This window comes from Cryptomeria japonica, chromosome 5, assembly GCF_030272615.1.
Source record: "Cryptomeria japonica chromosome 5, Sugi_1.0, whole genome shotgun sequence".
NCBI classification, from domain to species: domain Eukaryota; kingdom Viridiplantae; phylum Streptophyta; class Pinopsida; order Cupressales; family Cupressaceae; genus Cryptomeria; species Cryptomeria japonica.
Window position 1 is genome coordinate 67,764,734 of NC_081409.1, and position 15,633 is coordinate 67,780,366.

Sequence of the window (15,633 nt, forward strand, 5' to 3'; positions counted from 1 at the left end):
TCCTACATCATGAGATCATCTCCTATCCCTAGGGCTGGTGGCTGGATAGTGACGACTAGATGCTCCCTCCTGATCCGGCCGTGCAGGTGGACCCATAGGTGTATAGCGTGATATAGACCGTGAATGGCTCCGAGAGGAACTCCTACGATCCCTATCCATAAGGATCGCACGATACGAGGTAGCCTCGGCCTGAGCTGCTGCTAGATCACACTGTGCCCGCTGAAGGTTCTCTGATAGAACTCTCTCTCTCTCCCTCCATATCTCCACCTGTACTCGAAATGGGGAAAACAAGTCATCATGTCGACCCGCGTTCCCTTGAGGCCTATAGGCAACCTGTGAGGAACTAGGGATCTGTGCCATCATGGAGATATCTATCACTGCTTGCTGGATCAAGGAACACCACTCCTGTACATTAGCTGTAGCAGTAGAATAGATTCTGTATTAGTACCATTCTATATCATCAAAACATTAAATCAACCAATATAAACCTACTATACCTGGATCTCCCTCGTGCCAGTAGGGATCGTGATATGGTAGCATCTGTGACTGGGAACTACTAGGCTCCCCTCAATCGAACGATCTATGCACGATGGGTACAGATCTCTGTATCGCCTCGGGTTCCCCCTTTTGGGGAATAAGAGGAGGATCCAAGGCTATGGTATCATCTCCTGAATGATGGGGAGCTGCATCTGACTCCTCCTCTCCATCCTCTTCCTCCTCCTCCTCGTCATCCTTGTCCTCATCTGCATCCTCGTTCTCCTCATCATCATCTCTATCTATGTCATCCTCCTCTCCTTCCTCCTCCTCCTCAGCACTAGGCTGATCTCCTATGGGTGGATCAGGATCTCCTGCCTCCTCATGACCCTCTCCCTCCTCTGGCTCCTCCGATCTGGATCCCTAATCCTCATCTCGGTCCCCATGTCTCCATGGACCTGGATGGCCTGTCGGGTGATCTGGTGAAAAGATAGGCCCTGCCTATGTCCTCACAAACCATGAGAGATACCTGCGCTGTGCCCCGGGATCTGCGGCATAATCAGTGACCACATCCTGATCGGACCCCTTTATATCTGTGATCTCGATATCATCTATCGTAGGTCTCGCTACTACTCTGGGTCTGGGAAGGACTCGTGAGTGTCGGGTATAGATGGGTTCATCGGCTGGAACACACTGCTCTAGCCCAAACTGCCTCCGTACTCGGTCAAAGTAGAATGGGACTATGATATGTGGGTATCGTCCTCTCAATAGGCAGTTCCTCTATAAGCATGCTAGCTGCCTCTCCATTCCATCCCATCTGTGCATCCGCAGATATGGTCTCCATACTGTTACCTCAGCTGTCAATCTGTCGAATGTCACTCTCTTATATAATAGATCCCCAAATCTCCACTCGCTGGTAAGTGGATAAGCAAACTCCCTAGGCCGCTTGCTAGCCACGCTCATCAGATAGCCGATAGGCCTGGTGCATGTAAAGTGCTCAAATATCCACACCTGCATAAGTGTGCATGTCATCAAGTTGCAACCCTGTCCAAAGACATACTCCTCGAGGTCGTGATAGAGATGTGCAAGCATACTCCGACCCTAGGCATATACTCTCCTATGTCTCTCCATAGCCCTGATGCACCATGTGAGACCCCCATGCATGTGCGTACCTCACCCATTAGGGCAGACGGCCAGTGCAATGATGGCAATCATAAGATGTCTCATGAGGGGCACCTCTCTTGTAGGATGTAAGAGCCAATTGACCATGATGCGACCTCTTGTCTCACCGGGCATGACTCTCCCTATGCAGTATACCTGCTTCCTTTGATGGTCCTCCGCTGACCGATCGGTCATGTATGTCACGGTAGCTCCTCTGATAGGTAGGCGCAGTATGCGGTACACATCCTCAAGTGTGATCGTCATCTCTCCTACTGGGAGCTGGAATGTACATGTATCGGGATCCCATCGCTCCATAAGTGCCATCAGCATCGTAGGATGGAATCGGATGGCCAGCATAAGAATCATATACCACAAACCTACTATAGATAATGTATCTCTCTCTGCCTGAGTCAGTCGAGGAATCTGATCTCGCAAACTACGAAGAATCTGCCCCGCTGTGTGCTCTCTCATGTACGGGAGACCCTGCAATACAAAAACATCAATGCAATCAGTACTCAATCATCAAAATCATCTATGCGAAAAATAAAAATTGTCGAACATCGAAAGCTAACCCTGGCCAAGTCCTGATTGGGACCATGGCGCCCTGAGATGACCATGGCGCCCTTTGGGGACCATGGCACCCTGATAGGACCATGGTGCCCTTCAGGGACCATGGCACCCTGATAGGACCATGGCGCCCTGATAGGACCATGGTGCCCTTCAGGGACCATGGCACCCTGATAGGACCATGGCACCCTAGGTGGGATCCAGGGTCAGATTCCAGGGCCCGCATTCGATCACAGAAATTCAAAGTCAACAGAAATGCAGAAAGTCAAAGTCAAAGTTTAGTCAACTCACCTCGTCCAGTGGCTCGTCGCCGATCATGGCCTCTCACATGATCTCCATCCTCGTGGGACACTCTGGTCATCGTGAAGGCATGATGATGACTACGTGGGCTCCGCTACAATGAACAATACTCAGAAATCAACAAAGTGACAAATGCAATAGTCACTTTCAAGGTATACATTTCCATTTTGGTTTCAAAACCCTAATTTTCCTCTATCACTCATTTCATCATAACTTGAGTTTGGGAGATGCGATTTTCAAACCGTTTGTTGCGTAGGAATTGTATTTTCGTTCCTTTACTCCCTGGATGTTCCAAAATGTGCTTTGATGAAGCCTCTTTTGTGAACATCTCTCATCAATAATTTCTCACATAATTTGTCGTAAGTAAACATGCTATCCTGTTTCACCTCCCTAATAAGCAAGCCGAAACAGGGGGGGCATATAGCTACTCGCAAATTTCATCACCTTCCTTAGTAAGCATTAGGTGATTTTGTGATCTAACGTGTGTTTTGTAGGGTGTGGTTCCTAACTGTGTACTGCAGATACCACTGGGGGCTTCGTTCGATGGACTTATGGATATATCCTTTTTCAAATAATGTTTACTTTCCTGTACTTTAGCTTGCATATGCACGTAGTACTCATATGACCGCTAAAGTGGGGGCTAAATGTAACGTCATAAATTGTACGCACTTTCTAAAGCAGTACAATTTCATACCTAGTTTAGCACCCGCCTTGGCGCATTTTGCATTTGCATTGCATTTCCCCTTTAGCAGTTAATTAATCAAATTAATTAAGTCCAAGGTTCTATTTCATCATCTTCTACATCATAAAGTTGGTCCCTTTCATTAAAGTGTGCCCCTTTCGTTTTATTCCTCCAATGCATCATTTAATCAAAAACCCTAATTAAGTCCTATTTTGAACTTGGGGGCTTGATTTCGGGGTCAAAACATCTCGAAATCACCTGTAACTTCGGGATTCTCTCTAAAATCATCATATCCGACGGCCCTGAAAATTTGGTGAAAAGTTGTCGGGACCATGGCGCCCGGAGTGCACATGGTCCCGGACATTTTTCCCAAAATTTTAGGAGCGCGATCCAATCATAAAATAAAGCTTAACCCCAAGAAATTGGCGGGAGATTCAATCTCTAGGTCGGCCAAAAGTTGAAATTAAGACCTAGGGTTTCATATATAAGAGCTCTCTTTCTTCATTTGAAAGGATCTGAATTTTGTTTTCAGGAACCTTCTATGCAGCGAAAGAGCAGATCTTTGAAGACTTCAACAACATTCAACATCCATCCATCAAGCATCCATCAATTTCATTTCATCCATTTAGGGCTTTGAAGGCATTGAAGAGCAATAAGGGATCACTGACTGAAGATTGGCTTGTACCCCTCCCTTGGGGTTGGGTATGGTTTCATGTTGTTTTCATATCCTTGCATAAGCTTTGTTACATCATTGGTATTCATGCTTTAGATCACTTTACATCTTGATTTGGAGCATTTACATTGTCATTTACAAGCAATTAGGGTTTACTTTCTAGGTTGCTCTAGTTTGCTTACTTGCATTTTAGATCTTGCACACACACAAGGTCTGCACACATAATACTATTATACAACTTGGCTATTCGTGGAGGTGGAAATCACCGAAGCGGGGGTTTGACTAAAGCAACACCCTATATAACCGCCCACCATACCTTTCAAATATAAGTGCAGGTTTCGGGATTCGAACGACGCCGAAAGTTGCAGATCCGACGGAAGCGAACCGAGACAAAACCTCACACCAAAATTCAGAGCAAAAGACCAGGACAGGGGCGTGGGGCACCCTGGTCCTGCCAGGACAGGGGCGCTAGGCGTCCTGGTCCCTGGGACAGGGGCGCTGGGCGCCCTGGTCCCTCTGACAGACAGCATTTCCGGCAGTTTTCCAGGTTGCAAAACAGCAGTTTCAGGTGCAGTTTCAGGTGCAGAATCAGGACAGTGGCGCCCGCGCCCCCGTCCTGAACATTTTCACTCAGATTTTAACTCCGGGTACGCATCTGCATTCTTGTCTTGTCCTTGTGTTTTCAGCTTTCCATTGTTTAAGTTCAATTCTGCAATCTTGTTATTAGTTCATACTTGCATTTTGGGGTTAGGAATTGAACTTGCATACTTTTACCTTTCAATTACAACAAAGGAATAGAAATCCTAATAGGTAGCCCATGGCTCTCTCTTTCACCAAAAAGAAGTAGCCAATTGTGTGATACCTCTAGGCTGTTTCGTATTCCATAATGTGTGTCAAAAGGTAGGATTAGGGCATGTTAACCTAGTCTCGCTTTTTCCCCTACACAATAGTGTAAACTGCAGTGCTCACCGCTTCTCTCCAAAAGGTGTGAGCAACCTTTCCTTGGATCAACATAGTTCTAGCTGCTTCAACCACAGTCTGGTTATTCCTCTCTGCTAGGCCATTCTGCTATGGAGTTTGAGGGGCAGACAGCTATCTCTTGATGCCAAATTCTTCACAGTACTTGTTGAATGTACTGGAAGTGAATTCCCCTCCTTGATCAGTTCTGAGACACTTGATCCTTTTACCGCTTTCCTTTTCCACTAATGCTCTTAAAGCTTTGAATTTCCCAAAAGCTTCAGACTTGTCTTTCAAGAATGTGACCCACATCATTCTTGAGCAGTCATCAGTGAGAATCATGAAGTACCTATCACCCTGCACACTTCTAGTTTTCATAGGACCACATAAATCAGTATGCACAAGATCAAGCAAGTTGTCAGCAGTGAAAGATTTACCTTTAAAAGTTGAGGAAGACATTTTCCCCAATTGACATTCTCTACACAAGGTATTATCTAGTTTGCTCAGCACCAGCAACCCTCTAACTGCCTTGATCTTACTAGCCTTCACAATGTTGTCAAAGTTCACATGGCAGAATCTCCTATGCCATATCCAGCTATCATCAAGCTTAGCCATAAGACATGTACTTATATTAGCATTTAGATGAAATAGGTTACCTTTAGTCTACATGCCGGTGGCTACCAATGTACCATCTTTACCTTTGATTCTGCAAACTCCATTCTTGAATTGCAGAGTGAGTCCACTGTCATTTAACTGGGCAACACTTAGAAGGTTGTGTCTGAGACCATCAACCCAATACACATTGTCAGCACTACTCTTTCCATTCAAGGAGATGGACCCTCTGCCTTTGACCATGCATGGTGCATCATTGCCAAAGTGAACCACACCACCATCATACTCTTCTAATGATAGAAACTTGCTCTGGTCACCAATCATATGGTGAGAGCAGCCACTGTCAATGATCCACTCATTGGAATCATCAAACCAGGAGACAAGAGCCTTCTTATCTGTCACATCTTCCTTTATAGCAACGAACACAATGTCTTCATTCTCTTCATCTTTTGATTCCTCATCTGTGACACCTTCATCAACTACCACAAAACAATTTCTTCGGTTTCCTCCTTTGAATTTCTTGAACCTTTCCGGTTTGTCCTTGTTGTCACTATTACGACAGTTCATAGCAATATGTCCTATCTGGTTGCAGGAGAAACATTTCAAAGGTAGCTTACCTTTGTATTTACCAGTTCCTTTTGGGAATCTCCTAGCTAGAAGAGCTTCAAATTCCATTAGAAACTCTTCATCCTTCATTTCTCTATTCTGACTAGGTTCCCCACTAGTGCTAGCCTCTTTTCCTTTTCTGGATGGTATAGCAGAAGCTTTAAAAGCTGATTCTGACTTTTGAACACTACCATCAAAGCTATTCAGCTCATAGGCTGTCAACTTGGCTATGATGGAGTCCAAGGATGCCTTAGACTTGTCTATTGATCTCAATTCCTGAATAGAAGCAACCCTTATTGCATAGACTGGCAACAGGGATCTCAGGACTTTACTTACCACAGTGGAATCTTCTATTTTGCCACCTACACTCTTTATTTCTCCAACAACTGTTTTGATTCTTATTCCATACTACTGAATAGTCTCTCCTTCAACCATTCTCATGTCTTCAAACTTTCCTCTCAAGCTTTCTTCCTTAGCCTATTTTACATGCTCATCACCACCATAGATATTTTCAAGAGCATCCCATACTTCTTTGGGATTTGCCTTGTCCTGGACATCAATAAACTCAATTTCAGATAGACTACTGATGAGGGCTTCCATGACTTGCCCATTTTCTTGTATCTCTCTCTTTTCGTCATCGGTGAGAGTACCGGTAGGAACAACATATACATTTTCAACATAACTCCAATGTTGAACACCCATGCTTTTGATGAATATCTTCATCCTATCTTTCCATATACCAAAGTTTTCCCTGTTGAACTTTGGACCTTCCCTCTTCATCATTTGGCTAGGATCTTTTCCTCAAGCGGTTAAGCTTACAACACAGAGGACTTGGAGTGCTCTGATTCCAAATGATAACTCACTGATGAACCACTAGTACCAAACCGGTACTGAGAGGGGGGGGGTGAATCAGTACAGACACAAATACAGTCCAAAATCAGTTTGACAGCAAACACTCGCAATGACTGATAAATAGAGATACCGGTAAAACAAAGTGCAACCAGTAACATCCAGTATAGCTCAGTCAGTCATGAAGCAGTCACTCACTAAGCTTTTCTCTTAGCTCAATACCACATTATCATAATATTCACATGCATGAACTAGTAGACTTAACCATCAAATCTTCACAACAGTGAGTTCAATATGTTTTATAGACAGGCATAAAACATAGAACCTTCATGTGCATAACAGATAAAACAAAGCATCACAAGACAAAAGCCTTTCACATGACACACATATTTTTCATGTGGAAACCCAACTGGGAAAAACCACGGTGGGGATGAATACCCACAAGATGCTTTTTGAACTCTTTAGAAGTCCACTCTATTAGGAGCCTTGTCTGGTTAAGAACATTACAATAGGTTCTGGTAGGAACCAGTCCTGTTAGGGATCACCCGGTTAAGGGACACCCGGTTAAGGGTTAAACCCGGTAGGGTCACCTTGTTGGAGTATTTTAAGAACTCAATAGTTGAAAGGATCTCCTAAGCTTCTCTAGCTTCTCAAAACTCATTAGCTTCAAGTTACCCGGTTAAGGGATTTACAGCAAGCCGGTTAAGACCACCTGAATTAAGGGATTTTGAATCAAGCCAGTTAAGGCTACCCTGTTAGGGGATTTTACAACTGTTGAAGTGGTTAGAGATCAACAGGTATTACAATGATCTGTTAATAGCACTTAATACTAATACATATCCGTTTAGGCCCCTCTTTTCCTTCTGCACATTCACTTTGCAGGTATCTCTTCTCTCCTATGGTCTGGCAAGAATCTTGTATCACTTTCATTGGATACACACTCACAACTTTTGCCAACAACTTCAGACAGAAGCCTAACATCGACCTTATAGGGAACATACAAGTCGGTAGCAAAAACCTTAAACCCTAAACCTGTTGGGTTGAGCAATTCAAACGGTTTGATCCTGACCGTTGAAACATACTGCATTAAATGCACCAGTGTTGAGCCAATCTCAAGACATTCTCCATCGTCCATTATCCACCGTTTTCATGGTGGCTGATAACCCATCACACGTTATCACCATTTGACAGACTTTGCACATTCCTGAGGTGGATAGGAATAGTCTACTTCATGCAAGATCCTTCACGCACACAGAGCTTACGTGGCAACATGATCTATCCTCCATCATACTGCTAACTCATCGGACAAAGGTCACCGATTGAGTCACATAGACTTGAGATACTCCAACCAAAAACCCCAAAGTGGAAGCTGCCTTACCAACCGGTAGTCATACAGTGCTTCCATGTGCTAGTTCCCATAACTGCATGCTGGTTCACTTTGAACAAATGTGCCGCTTCACTTTGGCATATACTGGTTCACACATATGCCGGTACCTCTTTCTTCACTTATCTCATATGTCGGTTCACACTATATCTCACATTGACATCAATGACAACATACAATATCATTATGTCTTCATGCCAGTTTACATAAGGTTCATGCCAGTTCACATAATGCCAACATGAATAACTCGCCAAGATCATCTGCAACACACAACAACCATTGGGTAAGCCAGATAGTCATATAACACGAAGAATACCATTGAACCAATAAAACCTTCAATAACATGCACCACAATCAATACAAACCACAAAAATGCATAGAGCACGATCGAAGAACATCAAAAAGAAATATGAATTCCTCCTCAATAACTGCAACAACTCAGATAACTAGAATCATCATCATTTCACCACCGGAGCTCAATAACACCAACATAACATACTGACAAATTGAAAGATGTGCTTGTTAAGTTCCAAATCATGAACCATCCAAACTGAGGACACACATGAATGTCCCAAACACTCTCCAAAATCCACACAACATAAAGAATCAACTCCAAAGCAATACAAACTAGAAATCACAACTCTGCAATATAGAACCAACAAAAAACTAATCATCACACCGAATCATAGAACTCAGTCAAATCACCTTCTGAAGCACTAAAACTCATGTTGAATCAACTAGAGATAAGAATCTCAAAACCCATTAAACCACATTAGCTCATTTGCAATAAACAAGCTAAACAACTCATCCAACCAAACTGCAATACTAGAATACAGAGAAGAATATGTTGACATCAATGACAAAACACTATTTCAGCAAATATCTCAATAATATCCAATAGGGGGGAGGTTAGAAAGGATACGATTGGTTAGAACCCAAGGGTTAGGTTAGAAGAAGGATTAGATGAAGATTTAGGTTAGGAGACATGTGGGGGAATAAAATTAATTAAATTAATTAATTCCATTATGGAAAAAGAAGAAAAGGACAAAATAAATAACCAACATTATACATTTGGTTTATTTAATAGAAGAAGGGGATCGAATTTATTTAATCAAATGATTTATGAATGTCAAATAATTTAATAAAAGGGGACTATAGCATAATTCATAAAATTAATTAGCTAGAAGGAGGAAACTCTATTTAATTAAATAATGCACAATTATTTAATTTAAAAGCATTCAAGATAGATAAATTCAATTAATTCAATTAATCAAATTTATTTGTCTACATTTTTTCCCTCTTTGCGATGGTACTTAAAATAGTGTCAGTGCGAAGACAATAAGACACCAATGACTCGAAGAATACGAAGTGGGAAAAAAAGCCCCAAGGGAAATTAACGATGGAGGAAAGACAAGTTAGCAATTCCCCCTTAAGAAGGTGCACAGGAAGCGAAGAATTGGGTGACATCTTGATAGAAAGGATGCCCCAGCAGATGAAAGGAAAGGCAGTGAGAAATGGAGTCGACAGGAGACAATGGCACTCAAAAAGAAGACCTCAAGAATAAATGGGGGAAAAATGGTCCCAAAGGGATCGGGATGGTGAAAAATAGGGCTTTAGAAGGCCCTATATGAGCAAATTTAAAAATTTACTACACTTTTACCATGCACTAGAGAGAAAAAGGAGAGAATCGAGAGCTCTTTACACTTTCCTTGTGCATTCTAGAGCTTTGAGAGAAGAGAATGAGATGGCAGTGAGGGAGGCTCCAAGGTACCATGTGGATGTGGTAGTGAGCATCAAGCATCATCAACAGTCAGATCGTCAGGTGAGTCCGAAAAATCGAGACCTTGCATGTCATTTCAATGCATTTATTAGCCTTAGAAGCAAGGAAAACAACATTCTCATGGGTTTGTGTCCCATGAGATTGCACAAAGAAGTGGTAGAAATATGGTCTTGTCACTTGCATAGGGGAGTAGGATCAAGAAATGGATAGAGTAGAATAGGATGTTCGAGAAAGCATTCCTGCATTAGCAGGGATGTGTGGGGTAGTAGTGTGAATGCATTCATGTTGTTCTCTAACCAATGAGAATGCATTCTCATCATAGGGCAAGAGGGAAAAAGAAGAAGGGAATCGGGATGACATTCTCGCCTTGGTGAGAACATGGTGGACAATGGTAGGAATGCATTCACATGGGCTTAAGACCAGCGAGAATGCATTCCCATGATCTAGGGAGGGGAAAAATGGGGAGAACACTAGAAAGAGAAGAAAGAATTGGGGAAAAGGGACCAAGAGGAAAATAATAGATAAGGTTAAAGGGTTGACATGTTGATTTGATTGATTGCAGTGGAGCTTGAACATCCTGGTTAGCCCGAAGAGGCGATCGCCTATGCTACAAATTGTGGAGCAATTCGGACCTATAGAGTGGGTACATATTAACGTGATTGAGTTGGGACATATAGCATGGATGCCCCGCAATAGGTCCCAAATGAACATGTTGACAACGCTAGCAGAGAGGTGGAGGAGCAACACTGCCACCTTCCATCTTCCTACAAGGGAGATGAGAGTGACTAGCGAGGACGTGTACCAGATTTTAAGATTGCCTATAAGGGGAGTGCAGGTGATCGCAGAGCGAGTACCACCAAATGATGTCATAAAAAGATTATTTGGGGCTGGCATGGAGCTATGACATGGGCAGCTATCACTTGACTAGGCACTGAGGTAGGCACTTCTTGACAGATGGATCTATTTTTTGTTTGTGCATTGGTCAATGGCTTCATTTTGCCAGACAAAGGCGGGCAATCAGGTATTATAGGTATGATCTAAGTATGCATAGACACAATGTATGGAGGTCGACTTATGGCCTGGAACATATTAGTTTTGACAAAGTTGTACAGGGAGATCCATGATATATTCTATCATCGTAGCCACAATTTTGGATATGTGACATTACTATAGTTACACATCCTTAGAATCCAATACCAGAGAGAGGGTTGCAAACTTTGGTTCCTTATTGGATAGGATAAGTTTGATTGATGAGTGGACCCAATTGGCACCCATGAAATGGTATCCCTAAGCAGGATTAGCAGATCCAGGGGTGACCGATGCATATACAGCATGGTAGGAAGCGGCGAGGCTTGCAGCAGTGGGAGAACGAGATTGGAACCCTTACATGCACAGAGGAGGGTGGCATGGGCAATGGGTGTCAGATTAGACATATATTAGCCATCCCAAGGGAGCATAGTGGTAGAAGCAACCATAGTTTTGAGTAGGGCTAGGGGGATTTCGACAGTGGTAGCAATGCCTACCAAGAGCGGATAGTGGAGGACAGGGGCATAAGCAGGTATAGGGGAAGGAGAGGGAGAGGGAGAGGGAGAGGGAGAGGGAGAGAGAGCTTGGGAAATGAATGTGGATGAGGGTGCACAGGCACCAACATAGACATAGACACAGTTATAGGCACATGCATAGGGGACCCTAACAACAAAGGAGAGGGGGGAGGAGAGAGGGCTCAAGGGCACCACCAAATCCATCAGTGTGAATACAATCATTACAAGAGTTTATTTGTAGGGTGAAGGAGTGGATCCAGATAGTCACTACAAAAAGGGACAACCTCAAATAGGAGAGGGATCAAGTAGAGAAATCCATGGTCCAGTTGCAGGCAAACAAAGATCAGCTGGTATAGGGGAGGGATGCAACCATAGCAACAAGGGATGTCATGGATCATGCATGACAAAGGGAGGAGAGGGTCTCTTGGTACTAGTAGGAGAGGGGTGAAGCATGAAAAATAATTGACAATGGGGGAGGAGGAGAGGCATCCCTAGTTGCGGTGATCAAGAAATAGTTAGAGTAGATACAGGAGTTATCCTACCAAGCAAGGTGGTATAGGGTGTATTACGAGATCGCAATCCCACCTCCATGGAGAGAGACATACATTTCCCCTCCCAAAGACAGACAATCCAACTCCTCACACACTAGAGGATCAAGTAGGGAAATAGGGAGATCCACCCGAAGCTCCGATGGATCTAGTAGGAGGACCCACACACAACAGAGTGGGAAAAGCATAGGATCAATATCAGGATCCATACAGGGATCCCAGGGTCAAGTTTAGGGACAAGGGCCTGTAGGATAGGGACCAACCTAGTCTCCTTAGAGTATTTTGTACAGTGGATGCAAATGACCATGATTATTTTTAATGTAACATACACAAGATTTGAGTCATAGATTATATTGATTCTTTGCACCCCATGCAGTTTTTTAGCATGAGTGGGTACTCCATTCTTTTATTCATGATGATTCAAACATGTGCATTATTCTTTTAGATTTGATGTACCATATGATGTATACATAGACACACTTGTACATATATTTTTATACATTTTTTTATGGTCTGCTATATATATATATATAAGATGGAGACATGTTCAACCCATTTGTATGGCACTTTTTTATATTTTTGATGCATTTATAGATACGCAAGAAGATCTAGCTAAGATAGCCTTGCCACCCTATAGATGATCATATGCTTTCAGATGTTTTTCATCAAGAAGGTCTAGCTAAGCTATCCTTACCACCCTATCATCTTCATCAAAAATAAACTATTTTAGGGATATACACAAAGATGGTAGCTTGACCTCGATTGGTAAGACCACTTCTACATCGTAAACAAGGAAGTACAGAGTGGCTCCAATGGGAATTTGAATGTTGGTACGATAAGCCCAAAGGGCAGGGTTGAGATGGAAGTTTTAGTTATGACCATTTTCATTAAACACCTTCTTAAGGATACGTAGCAAAGTTTTGTCGATTGCCTCAACCTAGTCATTACCTTGGGGGTAATATGGAGTGGACCAAAAGTTCTAGATATGAAATGTGGAACAAAGATCACATATGTGTTAGTTTTTAAAAGGGGTCCTATTATTAGTAATGATTGTGGAGGGGACTCCATAACAACAAAGGATGTGATATAGGATGAATTTGGACACTTGTACACTAGTGGTAAGGGTGAGGAGAATAGCTTTAACCCACTTGGTGAAGTATTAATTAGCTATAATGATAAACTTGTGTCCATTTAAGGAAGGAGGATGGATCTTACCAATGAGGTCAAGGCCACATGTGTAAAAAGGTCATGGTGTTGTAATCGGCTCCAAATCTTGTGCTAGAACATGAATTAGATCTTTATTCCATTGATAGGGCACACAATTCTTAACAAATTCACAACAGTCATGTTCCATAGTGGGCCAGTAGTATCTCATTCTTAAGAGTTGTTTGTCAAGAACATATCCACTTGTATGAGCATCACAAGTTCTAGCATGCACTTATTTCATTGCAAGATTAGCTTTGTTTGAATCTAAAAATCTAGCGAGGATGTCATGGTAGCCCCAATGATATAGGTTATCTCCTATAAGTGTAAATCAAGCACAACAATGGATGAGGTTTTAGCATTTATTTCAAGATGTGTGAGGTGGAAAGGTTCCATCATTAAGGTACGTGTAAATGTCATGGTACCAGGGTAATTGAGGACCAATAGTGTTGTGCACCATCTTCATGTGTGATATCTCAAATGTTGGTTGGAGAAGTTTCTTGACAAAGAACTCATATTTAGGGGTATCAGAATCAATGACAAGAAGAGAACAATATTGGTCATTGCATCAGATGCCTTATTTTGTACCTGAGGGATCTGATCAAATTTATGGTCTAAACATTTTTCTTGAGATCATCGACCATTATTTTTATGGCATGTGTAGACACCTAAAATTGTCATGTCTAATTAAATAAATATTTTATTTATTTAATTATTTTAGTCTAACTCTTCTATTAATTGAATGAATCTTTATTTATTTAATTAATTCATTTATCCTCTTCCAGCCTTATTTCTCATTTAAATAAATACATTTATTTATTTAAATTATCCTTTTCCTAAATTAAACAAATACTTTATTTATTTAATTATCCCACTTCTTTTATTAATTAAATAAATCTTTATTTATTTAATTAATTCATTAACCTTTTCCACCCATGACACATGTCATTTATCTCTTAATTCCTACACTACCTACCCTCTCATTATTTTCTTATTTTCTCTACCTACCCTCTAATCTTAGCTAACCATGTATCTTTTACACCTCTTAATCTTATCCCTCCATTTCTTATGGTGTCTTATATATAAGGAGATGCTTCCTTCATTATCAAACCCTACTCGACTACTCTACGCTTTGGAACTTTCATATGTGATCAAGCCTACTTGCAACCACATTTCCGTTCTTTGTTGAGCTCTTGTGCATACATAAAATATGAGAGCAAATATATCAAGCAAGATCAATGGAGATAGGAAGAATGGAGATCCAAACCCTATTGGACATGTGATGGTATAATCTTTGTGATTTCATTTGATTTGCATTCTCTTAGGTAATCTTCATATGTTATGGTGGATCTTTGTTGTTGTTAGGCTAGGGTTTTGTGGTTGAATTCATTTAGTCTTTCAATATTGTTGTTTCCACTTTTCACCATATAAATTTTGGTACGCCCGGTGGGACTCTTGTCCCTTTTGCATTTAACATCTTTTGTTGCAGATTTTGTGTTTTTGAAGTTGCAGATCTGACATTTCTGACAACATTTCGATATTTTCCATGTTTGCTCATTTTGAGATCGCGTTTTTAATTTTCTATCGCGCCTATGAACCTCTTAATCATGTTTGTGTTTCCAACAGTATTTTAACTTTCCAGATTGCAAGTTTTCATTACAGGTACGTCTGTGGGCAATTTAACTGCGTCTGTGAGATCTAATAGTGTTTGGGATCATTTTAAACGCATTTGTGTCCTACAGATTTTATCATTTTGCATTCTTTGCAGAAACGCATCTATGAGGTGTTAAAAGGCGTCTGTATTGTGGAATCGCGTCTGTGTAGGGTAAAATCGCGTCTATGTTTCATCTTTTGCATTTTGGTCTTTTATCTAGTTTTAGGGTTTTATTTCATTATTCAGATTTTAGATCTGGTTTATTTTGAGCTAACATCTTCAAATCTAGCCAACGAAATTGGTGCAGCTTGTCTTAAAAACAAAATCATTTTGTCGAAGGCCCCTATTTTACAAAGTCTTTTGGATCTAAAATTTACCTAACTTGTGTGCTTGCAGGAAGGGGTGATCATTTGAAACAATCCAAACTACTAACAAATCTTTGTTGTAGGATCTTGGCAAGGGTTTTTGATCTTTATTGTGTGTTTTGTTTTCATAGATTATCAAACACTTCAATTGGTGCACTAAAATTGAATCAATATCTTTTGTGTCTTGGGCAATAGGCTCTTTTTGTTTAATCTTTAGAGGGCCTGTCTCCCCATGTGGTCATTAGGACTACTAGTGAGGAGAGAACAACCCAAGTGG